General features: G+C 46.5%; 1 protein-coding gene and 1 long non-coding RNA gene across 7 annotated transcripts in view; one reads left to right on the top strand and one right to left on the bottom strand.

The window, feature by feature from the left end:
* The window catches only part of LOC108299414, a 17,437-nt gene extending 6,786 nt beyond the window's left edge, over window positions 1–10,651 (top strand). Inside the window, exons 3-4 of one of the 2 annotated variants that reach the window (XR_005198935.1) lie at window positions 8,841–8,938; window positions 9,423–10,651. This is a non-coding gene — a long non-coding RNA (uncharacterized LOC108299414). Of the gene's footprint in view, window positions 1–8,840 lie in introns of both variants that reach the window. The other variant, XR_001822959.2, reaches the window with a different exon arrangement.
* The window catches only part of CMTM7 (CKLF like MARVEL transmembrane domain containing 7), a 61,788-nt gene that overhangs the window by 35,423 nt on the left and 7,758 nt on the right, over window positions 1–18,607 (bottom strand). The window lies entirely within an intron of this gene.

Below are 18,607 nucleotides of genomic sequence, written 5' to 3'. Positions count from 1 at the left end.
ACTTTGGAGGCCAAGGTGGGCGGATCACCTGAGGTCAGGAGTTCAAGACCAGCCTGACCAACATGGTGAAACCCCGTCTTAAAAAAAAAAAAAAAGAGAGAAGTACAAAGTAATTCAGTGGAGGCATTGTCAACAAGTAGTGCTAGAACAACCCAATATTCACATATAAAACAAGGACCCTTGGCCCATACTTAGTTCCTTCTGCAAAAAGTAATTCAAAACAGATCACAGACCTAAAATATAAAACTATAAAACTTCTGGCAGAAAACATAGAAGAAAATCTTTGTGAAAAAGTGTGAACAGATACTTCATCAAAAACACTATATGGATGGCAAATAAGCACATGAAAAGATGTTCAACATTATAGTCTTTAGGGAAATGGAAATTAAAACTACAATAAGGACAGGCGCCTGTAATCCCAGCACTCTGAGAGGCTGAGGCAGATGGATCTCTTGAGCCCAGGAGTTTGAGACCAGCCTGAGTAACATAAGGAAACCCAGTCTCTACAAAAAACACAAAAATTAGCTAGGTGTGGTGTTGCACGCCTGTAGTCCCAGCTACATAGGAGGCTGAGGTGGGAGGATCGCTTGAACCCAGAAGGCAGAGGTTGCAGTGAGCTGAGATCATGCCACTGCACTCCAGCCTGGGCAACAGAGTGAGACCCTGTCTAAAAAAAACCAACAAAACAAAAACAAACCACAGTAAGATATCACTACATACCCATCTGTGTAGCTAAAATTAAACAAAACCCAAACCAGAAAATACTGATAATATCAAATGCTGGCAAGTGTGGCAAACAACCAGAACTCGCATACATTGCTGTAGGAATGCAACATGGTACAGCTACACTGTAAAAAACAATTTTGCAGTCTCTTATACATTTGAATATATACTTTTTTTTTTTGGGGGGGTGGTGTCACCATGTTGGTCAGGTTGGTCTTGAACTCCTAACCTCACGTGATCCGCCTGCCTTGGCCTCCAAAGTGCTTGGATTACAGGCGTGAGCCACTACGCCCGGCCTGAATATATACTTAACATACGACCCAACAACTATGGATAGGTATTTACTTAAGAGAAATGGAAACTTACATTTATACACACAAGAAAAACATGTAAGTCAATGTTTATAGCAACTTTATTCATGATTGCCAAAATCTGGAAACAGATGTCCTTCAACTGGTAAATGAATAAAACAGACACATATCCATATAATGGAACACTACTCAGTAATAGAAAGAATATGTTTATTATCCACGTGATAACATGGATTAATTTAAGTGAAAGATGCCATTTCCAAAGCTACATATTATGTGATTCTATTTATACGACATTCTGGAAACAGCAAAACTATAGGGATGGAAAACAGATCAGTGGTTGCCAGGAGTTACAAGGTGGGGAAAGGGCTGACTACAAAGGGGCAGCTTGAGGGAACTTTAGGCTGATGGAACTGTTCTGTACACATGGTGGTGTTGGCTTTTTTTTTTTCTTTTTCTTTTTTTTTTTTTGAGATGGAGTTTCACTCTTGTTACCCAGGCTGGAGTGCAATGGCGCGATCTCGGCTCACTGCAACCTCCGTCTCCTGGGTTCAGGCAATTCTCCTGCCTCAACCTCCTCAGTAGCTGGGATTACAGGCACGCGCCACCATGCCCAGCTAATGTTTTGTATTTTTAGTAGAGATGGGGTTTCACCATGTTGACCAGGATGGTCTCGATCCCCTGACCTCATGATCCACCCGCCTCGGCCTCCCAAAGTGCTGGGATTACAGGCTTGAGCCACCGCGCCCGGCTCATGGTGGTGTTGGATACATGACTATGCGTTTGTCAAAACCCACAGAATGGTTCTAAGTGTTCTGAAATTGACTGTGGTGATGATGGTACACACTCTGTGAAGAGACTAAAAACTGCTGAATTGTCACTTTGAATAGATGATTTCTATAGTATGTGAATTCTATCTCAATAAAGCTCTTATTTTAAAAACTTAAAAAGACATCTGTCGAGAGACGGCACAATGCTGCTGCCGTGGAACGAGAGTGAGATTGTGGAGGAGAGATGAAATTCAGATGTCCCGGCCCTTAGTACACTTTGTAAAAAGTTCACTTCATTTCCATGGAACTTTTTCAGAACTCTGACTTTCTCTGCCCTGGAATTTCTCGATACCAAGAGAAAAACCTTCCAGCAATGCCACAGCCCCCAACACTCACAGCTCCTCCGCACCAGAGCCCAGGCTTTTCTGAGCTTGCGCAGCAATTCATCTTCTTACCAAGTACATATATGCACATATATATCATGATTAGAACAACGTTGATCTCAAAAACATTTCCCCCACTTCACAACAGAAAACTGAGACCAAGAGAGGGGATGTGGTTTACCCAGATTACCTATCTAGGGGGCAGCAGAGCCAAGAGCTGACCCAACGCTTCTTTTTCATCACCCTGATGTCTATGCTCAGTCAAAAACACAAGCCTGGCTTGTATGATATGCCCTACAAACGACGGTAAATGCAAAATGAAACGCCTGAAATACCTTGACCTAAGACCAGGTGGACTCTCTCCTCATGCGGACACAGACCTGAGTCAATCTAATATTCTTATCAAAGGGACTAGCATAGATTTGTAGAGGCAAGTTGGAGATGTTCAAAGGGAAAAAGGAATGAAGACCTTGTGGAAAATATTATACATATGGAATAGTGAGAACAGACCCAGCTGACTTCTTGGGAAAAGATGATTAATGGTCTCACTAGACTGCTGAAGGGAGGTGATAAAATAATAACTAACACTCAGAGCCGCAGTACTTCTGCACAGTAACCCTGAGCAGGTAATATTATCACGCCCTTCTCACAGATGAGGGAACCGAGGCACAGAGAGGGCAGGTGACTTACCCAAGATCTCACTGAGGCAGCAGGAATCCAGCAGTTCCACTGCCTCAGTTTCCCCCCCTTATCGGAGATGAAGAGCAGCATCAAAGAAAGTGCTGAATCCCAACAGGAGGGTCTACTGGAAAGGCAACGTGACAATGGAAGATGACCTGCAGGTGTCACAAAGCTGCTGATGGTCTCGGGTCCCTGCTGGCTCACTTGACACAAGGCAAGGGAAGTTAGGAAGGTGGCCTGTGACCTGCATGGCAGTGAGAAAGTCACTACTTGACATTCTCATCCTTTAGAGAGTGTATCCACAAAATACAGGTCCCTGGGCCCCTCAACCAGAGATTTTAATCCAGTAGGTCTGAGCTGGGACCCAGGAATCTGCATTTTGAACAGGCTTATTTCCACCCCCAGCCAAAGTACTCTGGCTGGTCCCTGGGCTAGACTGTGGACAACCTTGATCTCTACAGAAGGGAGGCAAGGTAATACAGATTAAGAGCTTGGCTTTGGAGTCAAAGGATTCTGGGGTCAAATTCCCATTGCCTCTTACCTGTGTGACCTGGAAAGGCTGTGTAACCTCCCAGGGCCTGTTTTCCCCCTGGAAAGTGGGGGTGACAAATAGTACCCCACGTAGAGAGTTAGCTCTTCTAATACCTGAAAAGCACTAAGCCAGCTCCTGGCATGCATCACGTGCTCTGCCCACAATAGCTAAAAGCAAAAGTAAAACCCTCGTTGGGTCCATGCAGCACTTCTGTCGTAAACAACCTGCAGGCTCCATATCATAACATTCTTGGGTTATCATTTCCCCTTCCTTAACTGAATTTTCTGGAAGGAACTCATCGTGTGTCTGAATCAGAAACTCAATAGAAGCCACACTTCTCAGCTTCCCTTTTCCTTCCACGAAGCTTCGGTGGTGAAGTTTCTTTCCCTCTCCCCTTGCCTAGGGGATGGGGATTGACATTGCCTTAAAGTGGACATCTGCTCAGGGGCAGATGGTCTGTGCAATTTGAATATTTATAACCTTGGTAATTTATACCTCACCTCTTCCTAAAGTAATGCGGCAATAAAAGGAGACCACTAAGAAATGTCAAAGATGAGGTGAAGAGCAAAGACTTGCAGCAAACAGGAGCTGTGAACGCAGTGCTGAAATATCACTGTGAAGAGACGCAAAGAAGGTGCAAACTTTCAAAGTCAATGGGAAGTGAAGAATGAAAACCGAACCAAGAAGATTTAGGTCGGTCCTTTGGGTCTGGGGTGGTGGAATTCCCTGGAAATAGACTCTGAGAAAGAGATTTGCATGAAAAAGTTAATTGGGGGGTGCTCTCCAGGAGTTAACAGTGGGAGAGTAAGCAAGGCCAGGTGGAGGGAGGATTTGAGCAGCCAAAACAAAGACCTTGGCTGATCCTCCCAGGAGCTCTGAAGCTAGGACTGCTCTTCAGAGTTTCTCTGTTGAAGCGAGGAGAGCAGCCTTTCATGACTCTCCACCGACCACGGGATACAGGCTGCCCCAGGGAGAGGGCAGGCATCATCTTGAGTGAGGTGAGTCTGTTTGGTGGACATCAGTTTGTGGAGAGGGACTCAGCAGGCCACATTCTTGGCACGGGTGGGGCGGGGCGGGGAGGACGAACGCCTCAGCAATAACGGGGATATTGGGCACACACCAGGATGTGCACTGCAAGGTTTTAAGTGGGTTCTTTCTCCCAAAAAAGTAGTTACAAAAAGAATAGAAAAATCTTGGCCCAACCTTGAATAGCCACATAGGTAAAGGCTGCCCACTGACTAGGAACCCCCCCATGCTCAGGTCCCTAACTGGCGAGGGAGAAAGGTATTGTGTCAAATCAGTAACATTTAAGCCTTATTAGATACAGCTGCTAGCGTTGCAGTAATGAAACAATTAAAAACTTTGAGAAACGCTGTGAATGAAAAGAACTGGGTTCTATTTGAGGAGTTAAATTGGAGATGAAGATTAGTTACCTGAGTATAAATGAAATGGACCAAAGGTACATTAATAGTATCTTCTTCTTCTTTTTTTTTTTAAAAATGGGGTTTCACCATTATGGCCAGGCTGGTCTTGAACTCCTGACCTCAGGTGATCCACCCACCTCAGCCTCCGAAAGTGCTAGGATTACAGGTGTGAGCCACCGCGCCTGGCTCCATTAATAGTATCTTCTTAATCACTCTACTCTTGTAATAGTTAATAAATGAATCTATCAATGAATCAGCTAATTCATTTGTTCTGATATGTCACTGTCTACGAAGGCCATATTTATGTTACAAAGAGGTTATTTTGAAATCAAACCAAGTTATGTATCCTATGAGTGAATATCCGTCTCTCAGAATTTATCTTAAGGAGAATAGTGTAAGTCAAAAGAAAACTCGGCTGCATACTGTAAAACAGAGATTGGCAATTTCTTTTTGGTAAATGACCAAATAGTACATATTTTAGGCTTTGTGGGCCACACAATCTTTATTGCAACTCCACTCTGCTGTGCTAGTGTGAAAGTGACCATATGTAATACATGAATGAATGGATCTGGCTGTGTTCCAATACAACTTTATTTACAAAAACAGGTGGCGAGCCAGATTTGGTCTGTGGGCTGTAGTTTGCCAACCCCTGAAAATGTTCAATGTAATATCATTTATAGTAGTTAAAAGCTCAAAAGCAACCTACATGTTTAAAAGTGAGTGGTCACATAAATTTAAAAATATCCACTTAGATGATTGTATATATTATGTGCAATTATGAAGCTTTTATATCAACAGGGGTGTTTCCAAATATTAAATTTTGTAATAGAAAAATAAGCAACGGGCCAGGTGCAGTGGCGTATGCCTGTAATCTCTGCACTTTGGGAGACTGAGGCGGGCGGATCGTGAGGTCAGGAGTTCGAGACCAGCCTGGCCAACATGGTAAAACCCCCTCTCTATTCAAAATACAAAAAATTAGCCGGGCGTGGTGGCGGACGCCTGTAATCCCAGCTACTTGGGAGGCTGAGGCAGGAGAATCGCTTGAACCCAGGAGGCGGAGGCTGCAGTGAGCCAACACTGTACCATTGCACTCCAGCCTGGGCGACAGAGCAAGACTCCGTACGAAAAAAAAAAAAAAGCAACAAAGCGGAATCTATGATTGTAATCAGTGGGATTACAGCCCTGCAAACTTCACATATATTCTTAAACAAGGGCCAAAATATGACATTGTAGAAACTGTGGAATGGTGGGCCCATCGGTGAATTTAGTTGTTTCAAATAACTTTCAGATTTAATTATATTAATATTTTTAAAATTCATATTTCCATAACAAACATCTCAAAAACTTAAAAAAAGCCACTAGACCCTTCAACTGAAGACCCAGATGAAAAAATAAACCTGCTGGAGGAATTAATGATGCAGTGAGCTTGTGTGTGTGTGTGTGTGTGTGTGTGTGTGTGTGTGTGTGTGTGTCAGGGTCTCACTCTGTCGCCAGGCTGGGGTGCAGTGGCATGATCTCAGCTTGCTGCAACTTCTGTCTCCTGAGTTCAAGCAATCCTCTTGCCTCAGCCTCCCGAGTATTACAGGCGCCAGCCATCACACCCAGCTAACTTTTTTGCATTTTTGGTAGAGATGGGGTTTCACCATGTTGGCCAGGCTGATCTCAAACTCCTGACCTCAGGTGATCCACCTGCCCCAGTCTCCCGAGCCGTGAGCCATTGCGCCTGGGCTGCAGTGGATATTTTAATTTAGGTATATTAACATACCCACCGCATCATTAATTCCTCCAGCAGCTTCTGTGACACAGGTAGCTAAGGTGGGAATGCTGCCAAAGCCCCACAGAACCACTACGTTATTTTCGTGGCTAGCAGCTCTTCCATACTTCACCACTAACAAAAAGCCACTTTGTGAACTGACCAAGAATACTGCAAGCCTTTACTTTCCCTCCCAACTCTGGGCCTTTGCAGACACTGTTCCCTCCTCCAGAGCACCCTTCCACCTTTTCTTCCTGCCTTGCCCCTTCCCATGCATTAGGTCTCAGCCTGGAGCTTTGTTCTCCAGGAAAGTCTGACCACAGACGGGAGGGAACCCAGTTATCTGTGCTCACAGCATCCTCTACCATAACGTTCATCACCCTTCATAATGCTTCACCATGCTCAGCACTCTGGCACTAGCCACACTTCACTGATTCACAGATGCCTATTCTTTCATATTTTCACTCCCTCAAGTCAGGGCCTTTCTTTCTTTCTCTTTCTCTCTTTCTCCCCTCCCTCCCTCCCTCCCTCCCTCTTTCTTCTCTCTTTCTTTTTTTATTTGACAAGGTCTCACTCTGTCACCCAGGCTGGAGTGCAGTGGCTCACTGCAACCTTTGCCTCCTGGGTTCAAGTGATTATCATGCCTCAGCCTCCCAAGTAGCTGGGATTACATGCATGTGCCACCATGCCCGGCTCATTTTTAAAATATTTTTAGTAGAAACAGGGTTTCACCATGTTGGCCAAGCTGGTCTCTGACTCCTGTCCTCAAATGATCCCAAAGTGCTGGGATTACAGGTGTGAGCCACTGCGCCTGGCCAAGTCGGGGTGTTTCTTACAATGGCATTGGAAAAACAGGTGTATAGTTACTACTGCCTATGCATGTGGCAACATCCAACACGCCAGCGTCAAAACGTGTGGCATAGGTGCCAGCAGGAGGAAGAAAATCCCAGAGACAAGAGTAGAGCACCTTGACCTCAGGGGTGCGGGGCTGATGGTGGGGACAGTAACTCAGGGGTGGCTTAGCAGCATTCCCAAAGTGGGAATCAAAAGCTGGTGCACAAGCCCAGCGCTGACGGCCTGTAGTTTCTGTATGGATTCTTCTGAGAAATGCTGCATGGCTCACACTCTTGATGGCATAGGGGACAACAGCTTGTGTAGAAACACCTAAAAATAAAAAGATTTAGAAGAGGAAGGCTCTGGCTCTAAAAAAGTTTTAGGGATATCTCAACCAATTTATTTTTCTTCACCTATTTTCCTTTTTATATATTCACAAAAATATATAAGATCTGTATTTAATTAAGTCTAAAAGAGTTCTTTCAATGACCATAAGACAAAAATTCTAAATGATAAGAGAGATTTGTCTTACCACATAATTGATATTTTTCTTTCTTTCTTAGAGATTGGCTAAAACAGTGGCGCCTTTGGTGTGGTGAAATACCATTCTTGTTTAGGGTCTTGATTTTCTGCGACAGGGAAGCTGGCTGTGCCTCATTCACAGCTGTATCCCCTGTGGCTCTCCAGGGCTGGGGCAGAGCAGCCGCTCTACAAAGATCCGACGGAGTGACTTAAGGTAGTGCCTCTGCTGGGCAAAAACCGCGGCTAGAACCACACCAAAGAGCTAACACTCAAGGCAGGAAGGGCATCCGAAAGTGAGACTGCTACTTTTGGTATTTGATTCTTTTAGCCTTTAATCCAATTAGTAATACCTCTATTCAGTGTTTCCTGGCGTTGCTTTAAATTAAACCCGGCCGTGACAGCTTGCTAAGCTGACAGACACTTCTCTCAGCCCTCTGCTTGTCTCTGTTTGCTTCTGCTGTTTTGATTGGGAGTCTGCCAAAACCTGTCAACTCAAGAAAAAAGAAAGATGCTATCACAACAGGCTGGCGGCTACGACAGAAACGCATCTCTATCGCACACTGCGGGGGGGTGGGGGTGAGCTGCTCCAGGACAGGCATCCTAGCCTGTCTTCGCTGGGGCACCCACCTGTGCCTTCTCCCAACTTCTTGGCTCACAGGCTTGAAGAGATGTGCCCCAGACCCCATGGCCTGTTCTGAACCCCGCAGAGGCGCTCTTTCCACTGCTGGGCGCACACCCAGCCCCTTCCCTCAGTAGGTGCCTCATTATTGCATCTTCTAGAGAAGACTCAAGTCTCTCAAGCCCTTGATCTGTGCTGACGTTTTGGAAAGGAATGCTATTACCAAAGGCTTGGTCAAAGAAAACATGCAGGTGTTCATTTGAAAAAAGATTATTTCCTGTGTTCCAGGCACCACCTTAGGAACTGGACAGCCCGTGGTGACCTGGACAGAAAGGTGGCAGCCCCTCTGCACTTCAGGTCTTGGTGGAGAAGGCCCACCATAACAGGTAATGAGGTGAATTGAACGAAGGGATTCTGGCTGGCAAAGTGCTGTAATGAAATCGGAACTGGGAAACAGGATAGGGTGATGGTGGCAGGGTGGGGCAGGGGAAGGCCCTTCTGAGGCAGCACGGGGGCAGTCCAGCAGGGAAGCAGGCACACCCTAGACCTGGGTTTATTTTCATTTCCTCAGCTATAAAGTATGCAAAATGAGAGTACATAAATGATAGCGGTATTGTGAGGATTAGATGAGGTGAGTCACATCAGAGTCATACAATAAGACTTGGTTGTTAGCCATTGTCCCAAGGAGCTGACATCTGAGCTAAGGCTTTTTAAAAGAACAGGACATCCAGTAAAGCTTAACTTGAACTATTAACTATTAACTTCAGATAGGAAGTCTGCAAAAGGGATTTCTGTGGAAACAAAGGCATTCCAATTCAGACGAGGAGTGCCCAACGTGATTTCTCTTCTTTCTTTGTCTTCTGCCTCCAGTGTAGCTACAAAATGTGGAGTATCAGAGGGTCCCACCACACCGACTTTAATCCAACGAAGGGACAGCTCTGTTCTGGACTCCGCACAAATGTCGAGGTCACGAAGAACAAGAAAGATTGAGAACTTGTTCCAGATTGAAGGAAATTAGAGATGTGACACTGAATACACCTTATGATCTGGGATGGGATCCTAGACCCCAGGACATTAGTGGCAAGATCTGAGTAAGCCTCGTAGGTAAGATGATAGCACTGCTGTCATTAACTTCCTGATTTAAGTAACTGCACTGCTGCTCTATAATAAAGGGTCTTTCTTAGAAAATGCATGCTGAAGAACTGATGGCCAAAAGAGCATGATGTCTGCAACTCACTCTCAAATGGTTTCTAGAAAAAAGTAATAGCATGTATACAAATGGAAAACGATCAAACAAATAGAAAATGGTAACAAATGGAGAACCTGAGGGAAGGGGAGATGGGCAGTTCTTTGTACTGTTCTTGAAAAGTTTTTGTAAACCTGGGATTATTTATAAACAAAAAGTTACAAAAATATATAGTTAAGAGACTTAAATCATCCAATACTTCTACAAACACTAAAAAGATAGCACCCAATTCACAAGTAGTAGATTAAGCAATGCTAACTTGACCACTTTAATACATATGTTTTTGAGCTGCAGTAGGCTCGTCTTTAAAGATTCTACTGGGAAGTAGTAAGATTTATTTGGCATTCTGATGGTTTGGGGAATCTGGGGATACTTCATCATCTGTGGAAGGCTAGAAGCAGTGCTTCTTTGGAACGTGCTTCCCATCTGTCGCCCCACCCTGCCATTTGAGAACCACTCTCTGATGTTTTCTTCTGTCTTCATTGTTCTGTTTTTCTCAGCAGAAATTCAAGGACTGCTTCTCTCATTGAATAAGCTATTAAGGACAAAGATGTACTCAAAGCGGACTGAGACGTCACTGCCAGTCCGAGAGGCAGACAGTGTGGCCATCACTTTTCTGAAAGTTAATTCCTAGAAATGAGCAAAGCACCCTAAAAGGAGAAAAATGAAATGTCTGCAGTCTACAATGTTGAAGATTTTTAGAATCTGACTGCAATGGAAAATGTTTAATGGGCTGTATTTATTTCTTTATTTTTTCTTGAGATAGAGTCTCACTCTGTCGCCCAGGTTGGAGTACAGTGATGGGATCTCGGCTCAGTGCATCCTCCGCCTCCCGGGTTCAAACGATTCTCTTGCCTCATCCTCCCAAGAAGCTAGGACTAAAGGTGCCTGCCACCACATCTGACTAATTTTTGTATTTTTAGTACAGATAGGGTTTCACCATGTTGGCCAGGCTGGTCTCGAACTCCTGACCTCTTGATCTGCCCACCTCGGCCTCCCAAAGTGCTGGGATTACGGGCATGAGCCACTGTGCCCTGCCTATATTTGTTTCTTGTGGCCACTGTCGCAAGCCCACAGATTTGGTGACTTAGAACAACTGTAATTCTGTTCCCTCACAGTTCTTAAGGCGTAAGTCTGAAATCACTATCACTGGGCTGAAGTCAAGGCGTCGGCAGGACGGTGCTCCCTCCAGAGACTCTGGAGAGACGTCCTGGCCTCTTCCGGCTTCTGGTGGCTGCCCTGCCGCATCGCCCACTCTCTGCCTGGCCTTCACATCACCATCACCTTCTCCTCTGTGTGTCTCTTACGAGGGCACTTGTCATTGGATTTAGGGTCCACCCATATAATCCAGGGTGATCCCCTTATTTCAAGAGTCTTAATTACATGTGAGAAGACTCATTTTCCAAGGAAGGGAATATTCTCAGGTTCTAAGGAAGTAAGATACATATTTTGAGGAGATATCGTTCAACCCACTACATCAGGAAAGTAATTTTTTATCCATAAACTACTGTAAGGCAACTATAAGTAACAGTAGTGATCACATCCATGAACTCAGGATCTACGTCATCACAAACCTAGTAGACTTACTGTCAGCAAGCAGACCCCGTCACGTTCAGGGGATGCATGTTATGCTACAGAGTTCTTTCCTCTGCCCAACATGGCAGCCAGAAAAAAAGGTGCACTGCTGGATAATGGGGACACTGAGGAACCCTTGAAAAACCATCATCAGCCAGGTGTGGTGGTTTACGCCTGTAATCCCAGCACTTTGGGAGGCCGAGGCAGGTGGATCACCTGAGGTCAGGAGTTCACAACCAGCCTGGTCAACATGGTGAAACCCTGTCTCTAAAAAATAAATAAATAAATAAATAAATAGGAAAAAAGAAAAACTAGCGTCACATTATCAACACAAAGGTCCGCATTGCCTCTTTCACCTTTCCCAACTGAAACAGTATGTGTCACGAAAGCACCCACTCCAGAAATCAAATATCTGATCTGCAGGAAAGTTTTTCTGTGGTTGTGGCCTTAGGGCTTTCCAAGGAGTTAAAAAAGATGCGGTCAAGTTATTTGTGTTACTGTGCCATTGCTTGTAACTCTCTTGTAAAAGGCCGCAGAAATAATTTTGCTTTCTATTGACTGTATTTTCTGTTCAGTAAACATTTTTTTCCCTCCCCTTGTTTCAAATGAGAGTTGAAAAATATAACAAACTCTTTCAGTGGACAGTAAAAAGTAACATCAAAAGTCTTGTGAGATCTGTAAGGCAGCTGCCTGGCATGGCAGATCCAGAGGGATGCCTGGGCAAGAATACAGATAAGCCAGGTTTGCAAGTGGAAGGAAGGCTCGGTCAGATTTGTATGTCCCCAGAGTACATCAGCTTAAAGCCTTGGCAGACACCAGATAGATGGGAGGCAATTCTACAATTCAGATGGCTCCTATGGAATAGCAGCAGGGACCCCCCTTGGTGCCCTGCTCAGATTCCCAGGTTCCCTTTCACCAGGTCTGTGCATCCATCCCCCAGCTACTGTGGGTGCTGCTGCTAACTCCGTACACCTGCACCCTCCTGCTAATGATTTCCCTTGGACAACTAGAGCTGTCTGATTCGGAGATCCCTGGGGGTTGATGTTCCCTTCTCTCTGGTCTGTAGGCAATGAAAGGTATACAAAAGCCCAGCTCCCCTGTCTCAAAACGGCAGTCTTCATGGTGCAGTTCACTCTCCAGTGTTCCCCACAGAATCAGGCTGAGGCTGAGCTTCTGACACTCGTCTTTGTCCTGCTCTTCCTACCCTTGCTTACTTTGCTCATGCAATAAACCGGTTGCACAAGAATCCCCGTATCTAGCTCTGCTTTTAGGGAAGCCGACTTGAACACTCCCTGTAAGAGACCTTGGGAAATACTAAAAAAATGCTAGTCAGGCAGGCCTTCTTGTTCCCTAGACTCCTCTGGTTCCTAACATGCTAAAGAAAGTTGCGTGGGAGAGTGGAGCAGTGGAATGCTGAACACTGAGCTTCTCCGTGACAGCAGACATGGAAGACTTCTGAAGCCCTCTGGGAGACGATCACAAGTTGATGTTGAGAAGCTGAGTTTCAGGACCTGTGAAAAAATGTTCATAAGCATGCAACGTTTGGTGCGGGTCCTCTACTTCTAGGATTTGCTCCCTCTCATATTCTTGCACATACACAAAACTATGATATGTACAAGAGTAACCATGACAACACGGCCAGATAACAAAAGGTGGGAAATGGCCCGAATGGCTGTCAGTGTGGACTGGTTAAACAAACAGAGTAACTGGAATACAATGCAGCTATGAAAGAGGAGGAGAATGAGGACACTTTCTGAACGGATATGGAATTATCTCCAAGACAGAAAGTTGCGTAATACAAGTACAGAGCAGTGAGCGTAGGTGTGCTCTTACCTGGGACAGGAGGGGAGGCACACGCAGAAGTGTGAAATAACTCCCAAAGGTTATGCAAGAAACTGGCCTCACCAGCAGCCTCCTGTATACTTGCAGAGGGGAAAACTGATTATTGGGGGACTTTGGGTACATTTTGAATCTCGATCATGTAAATATTATCTAGTCCAAAAAGCAAATACAACTCAACAATGTACAACCATAGCTACTGTTTGCATCAGGACTTTATTTTGGACTTGTTCCAAGAGAACACCATGGAAGAGACTAACAGCTCAGAAATGGAGTCAGTTTGTATAACCGACAAAATATGGAAAGGGAGTCAGTTTGTATAACTGACACGGTATTTATTTATGTAATTTTTCAAGAGATGGGTCCTGTCACCTAGGCTGGAGTGCAGTGGCATGATCATAGGTCACTGCAGCCTTGAACTCCTGGGCTCAAGCAATCTTCTGGCCTCAGCCTCTTGAGTAGATGGGATCACAGGCATGTGCTACCACACTTGGCTCAGAACTTAAACTCCCTACCTCGGTTTCCTCATCTGTAAAATGGAAATACATCTCACAGGGATATTGTAATGATGAATGAGCTCCTGCATGTAAACCAGGCCACAGGATGCCCAGAGCACTAACTTAACAAATGGATTGACCCCACAGGAATGGAATGATGTGTGACCACCGCCCAGTGATAAACATGGCCCTGCCTGCTGCCCTCTGCACTGCTGTCGCTCCAGTTCCCTTGCTGAGGAGCAGCCATCAGAGCTCCAGCTTTCATGCAGGATAAACAGGCTTTTGTGAGTGCATTAGTTATCTATTGCTTCACAACCAATTAACACAAACTTGGCACCTTAACACAACATTCATTTATCATCCCACAGTTTCCACAGAGCAGGAGTCTGGGCAGAAGTCCACTGTTCAGGGTCTCACAAGACTGTAACAAGAGGTTGGCCAGGCTTGGGGTCCTCCTCTGAGCTCACTTGGTGGCTTTCAGTTTCTTGTAGCCATAGGTCTCAAGTCCCGTTGTCTTGCTGGCTGTCAGCTGAGCGCTGTTCTGGCTTTTGGCATGACTCGTGGATGCCTGTCACGTGGCCCCTCCCAGGCCCTCTCTCAACAAGGCAGTTTACTTCTTCAGAGTCAGCAGGAGACTCTCTCCCTTTGGGAAGGACCCAGTACTTCTTTTAAGGCTTTTACCTGACGAAGAGAGGTCCACCTGGGGAAAATCTTTTAATTAACTCAGAATCAACTCCTGGCTAGGTGCGGTGGCTCACGCCTGTAATCCCAGCACTTTGGGAGGCCAAGGTGGGCAGATCATGAGATCATGAGTTCAAGACCAGCCTGACCAATATAGTGAAACCCCCATGTCTACTAAAAATACAAAACCTAGCTGGGCATGGTGATGCGTGCCTGTAGTCCCAGCTACTCGGGAGGCTGAGGCAGGAAAATCGCTTGAACCCGGGAGGCGGAGGTTCTGGTGAGCTGACATCGCGCCACTGCACTACAGCCCAGGCAACAAGAGCGAAACTCCGTCCGGAAAAAAAAAAAAAATCAACTCCTTTGAGACCCTAACTGCATCTGCAACATCCCTTCTTCACCTTGGCATATGACATCCTGCCACCTGTGCCGTATTCCATTGGTTGGAAGCATGTCAGAGATTCCACTCACACTTAAGAGGATGGACTTACACAAGGATGTGACTCACTGGGAGTCACCCTCAGGTGTGCATACCACAGTGGGCGAGTGTGGGAGCTGCTCCCGTTCATGGAGAGACAGCACACATGGTGGAAGAAGACTTGCTGAACCTGGTTCAGACGCTGGCTACAGAACTTAATAGATGTATTTAACTTTGGGCAGCTGTGTATTTAACTTTTTTAACTTCTCAGCTTCTGTTCAACCAAAAGGAGGAAAAACTGAATACTCCACAGAGCGTTGGCTCTGAGGTTACACCTGTAATCTCAGCACTTTGGGGGACCAAGGAGGGCAATTACTTGAAGTCAGGTGTTCGAGACCAGCCTGGTCAACATGGTGAAATCCGATCTCTACAAAAATACAAAAATTAGCCTGGCGTGGTGGCATGCAGCTGTAATCCCAGCTACTCGGGAGGCTGAGGCAAGAGAATTGCTTGAACCTGGGAGGCAGAGGTTGCAGTGGGCTGAGATAGAACCACTGCACTCCAGCTTGGGCAGCAAAGCCAGACTGTGACTCAAAAAAAAAAAAAAAAGCAAAAAAAGGTTAAACAAAGGGAAATTGCATGTAAAATCATGAGACATAGTAGAGCAGGAACTGAACCTTCAGATACCCCCTGTCTTCCCAGTCCTTCCTGGAGGAACTTAGAACTTAAAAATGAAGATCATCATCATCTTGGGTCATGTGAAAATGCTTCCTAGAATATGGCATATACTTAGTCCATTCAGTACCCCGGGGAGTCAGGGGTTTTCCCCACTCCAGCTGATTTCACCTCTGACAAAAGATGAGGTCATCACTAGCACCTGCTGTTATGTCTCACAGCACCTCCTCCTAGATCTGCCACAGCCTGCCCATCAAGGAAGAACCAAATGAGCAAATTACACAGCACGACCAAATAATGGACTGATTGCAGTGATCACACCATCATTTTCAAACTGTTTAATGACATAGGAAAATATATACAACATCATGATCATGAACAAAGTCGGGGACTTGGGCTGCCTGGCCCAAAATCCACCCTCAGTATTTATGACTCTGTGCCTCTGATTCCTCGGTGAGTTTGGGATAATGATACGACACCTCATAATATTGTTGTGAGGATTAAGCAGGTAACACATATTAAAAACACCTTGCCTGGCTGGCACGGTGGCTCAGGCCTGTAATCCCAGCACTTTGGGGTGCTGAGGTAAGCCGATCGCTTGAGACTAGGAGTTCAAGACTAGCAACATGGCAAAACTTTGTCTCTACAAAAAATTAGCCAGGTGTGGTGGCCTGCGCCTGTAGCCCCAGCTTTAATACTTGGGAGGCTGAGACCGGAAGATTGCTTGAGCACAGGAGGTCAAGGCTGCAGTGAGTGGAGATGTGCCACTGCACTCCAGCCTGGGTGACAAAGTGACACCCTGCCTCAAAAGCAAGCAAACAACAAGAACAACAAAAAGCAAAGCAAACAAAGCAAAAACCACCTAGCGAGGTGGCTGTCACCTAAGGGCCAAATGCTATTACTTAGTTAAGTACCACTCTCATAACTTGAGGAAACGTTTGAAGGAAGAGTAGACTTCTTCACAAACATGGTTGAGAGTTGCTGCTGCCTTCTCAGAGAACAAAGGAGACCCGAGAGGCGGAAGAGACTGAATGTATTTGGAGGTCACACTACAGTAATTCTCTCTGCTTTCCAGAAGGCTCCACTTCACTCTGTACCCAAAAGCATTTGATTAATTTCTCCAGTTCCTTGGAAGCCCCTTCCAATTTCTTTCGGAAAACTTCATTTTTCTCTTTTTTTAAAAATGAGCAGCTGGGCGCGGTGGCTCACGCCCGCCGGTAATCCTAGCACTTTAAAAGGCCAAGGGGCGGGGGGTGCGGATCACGAGGTTAGGAGTTCGAGACCATCCTGGCCACTATGGTGAAACTGCATCTCTACTGAAAAGACAAAAATTAGCCGGAGGTGGTGGTGGTGTGCGTCCGGCTACTCCGGAGGCTGAGGCAGGAGAATTGCTTGAACCCGGGAGAAGGAAGTTACAGTGAGCCAAGGTCGCACCACTGCATTCCAGTCTGGGCAACAGACACAGGCTCAAAAACAAACTTTTGCCTTAAGTAAACTAGACAGCTGCTCGACAGAGGGAGGAGGGCGGCTGCCCCAGGAAAAGGAAGAGCCGCCACTACCCTTGCTGATTTAAACACAAGCCAGGTGAGGCGCGTTTTCTGCATTAGGCTGAAAAGGGCTCTGCTGGCGATTTCCACCCAGCAGCGCCGGCGGCGGCGGCGGCAGTGACCCCGTCCCAGCCCCCTTTCCCTCTGCAGCCCCCCGGCTGCTGCCGGCGACGGGCTCGAAGCCAGGCCCCTGCCGATCCCGGGAGTCGCCGCGGACGCCGCGAGCCCTGCCAGGGAGTGAGCAGCGAGCCCAGGAACCGGTGAGCCAAAGTGGTGACAAAGCCAGCGTGCGCGGGCGGCCGAGCCGGGCTTCCGGGGCTGCACGGGGCGGGCGCCAGGCAGATGGCAGAGGGGAGGAAACAGGCGGCGGCCCAGTGGCTGCACAGGAAGCGCCAGGGCTGGCAGGAGGACAGAAGGGCGGCCTTTGCTGCAACGGGAATATAAATAAATACACCGGCCCACGCAGGGAACGCCCCAGAATTCCAGGGTCCTGGCGTGCTGGCTGGGGCGGGGGTCTCTAGGGCCCCTGCAGTGCCAGAAAACCTATGGGGCTCACACAGACCCCGAACCCTTCCTCTACCCTCTTGCGTCCTGGCCCCCGCAGCCTGGGGACCTTGGGCTGGCATTTCCATCCCTATCGCCTCACTCTGGCCAGTGATTCCCAGCACGGCTGTAGGTGATTATCTGAGGTGTTCCGGACGGGAATGCTTGCCAGTGATTACCAAAGCCTTCAGCACTGCAGCCTGAGTAGATAAGGTCCTCCACAAGAGTGCTACTTCCATTCTTCAAATATATGCAGATCCTGTGGCCATTACTTAAGAACATTTAAAAGCATTTTTGAATTTCCTGGTCTGTCTCTGTCACTGTTCCTTTTCCGAGTCATCAGACACCTAAAAATACGATTACCGCTTAAATGCTATTACCATCGCACTTGGCTCCGTGCAACTCCTGGATGATAAACGGACACTCGTTAATTTCTAGATGTTAAAAAGTCTAGAAAAGTGTTTTATTTTTATGCCAGCCACCTCAGAAGGGCAAGAGGCATTTCATTTCTCTCTCTGTAAAAGGTCAGTGCCATTTATCCTGAGGCAGTATTTACAGATTTGTACACCAGGATTCTCTACGAGGAGGTTCCTCACAGCCTCCTTTGTACACAGGTAGGACTGGGAGCTCCCTGGGCCACAGCGTGCTACGGTACCGCCAGGACTGGCTGGACAACACTGTTAGAAACCCAACTGCAGACGAACAAAACGCACCACATATTAACAAGAAAAGCATTTACAGCCGGGCGCGGTGGCTTAGGCCTGTAATCTCAGCACTTTGGGAGGCCGAGGTGGGTGGATCACAAGGTCAGGAGATTGAGACCATCCTGGCTAACATGGTGAAACCCTGTCTCTACTAACAATAAAAATAATTAGCCGAACATGGTGGCATGCGCCTGTAGTCCCAGCTACTGGGTGGGAGGCGGAGGCTGAGGCAGGAGAATCACTTGAACCTGGGAGGTGGAGGTTGCAGTGAGCTGAGATCTCACCACTGCACCCCAGCCGGGGTCACAGAGTGAGACTCCATCTCAAAAA

Source organism: Cebus imitator, unplaced genomic scaffold, assembly GCF_001604975.1.
Source record: "Cebus imitator isolate Cc_AM_T3 unplaced genomic scaffold, Cebus_imitator-1.0 Scaffold21, whole genome shotgun sequence".
In the NCBI taxonomy this organism is placed as follows: domain Eukaryota; kingdom Metazoa; phylum Chordata; class Mammalia; order Primates; family Cebidae; genus Cebus; species Cebus imitator.
The sequence above is the reverse complement of the archived record's forward strand: the minus strand, read 5'-3'. Positions and strand labels throughout refer to the sequence as shown.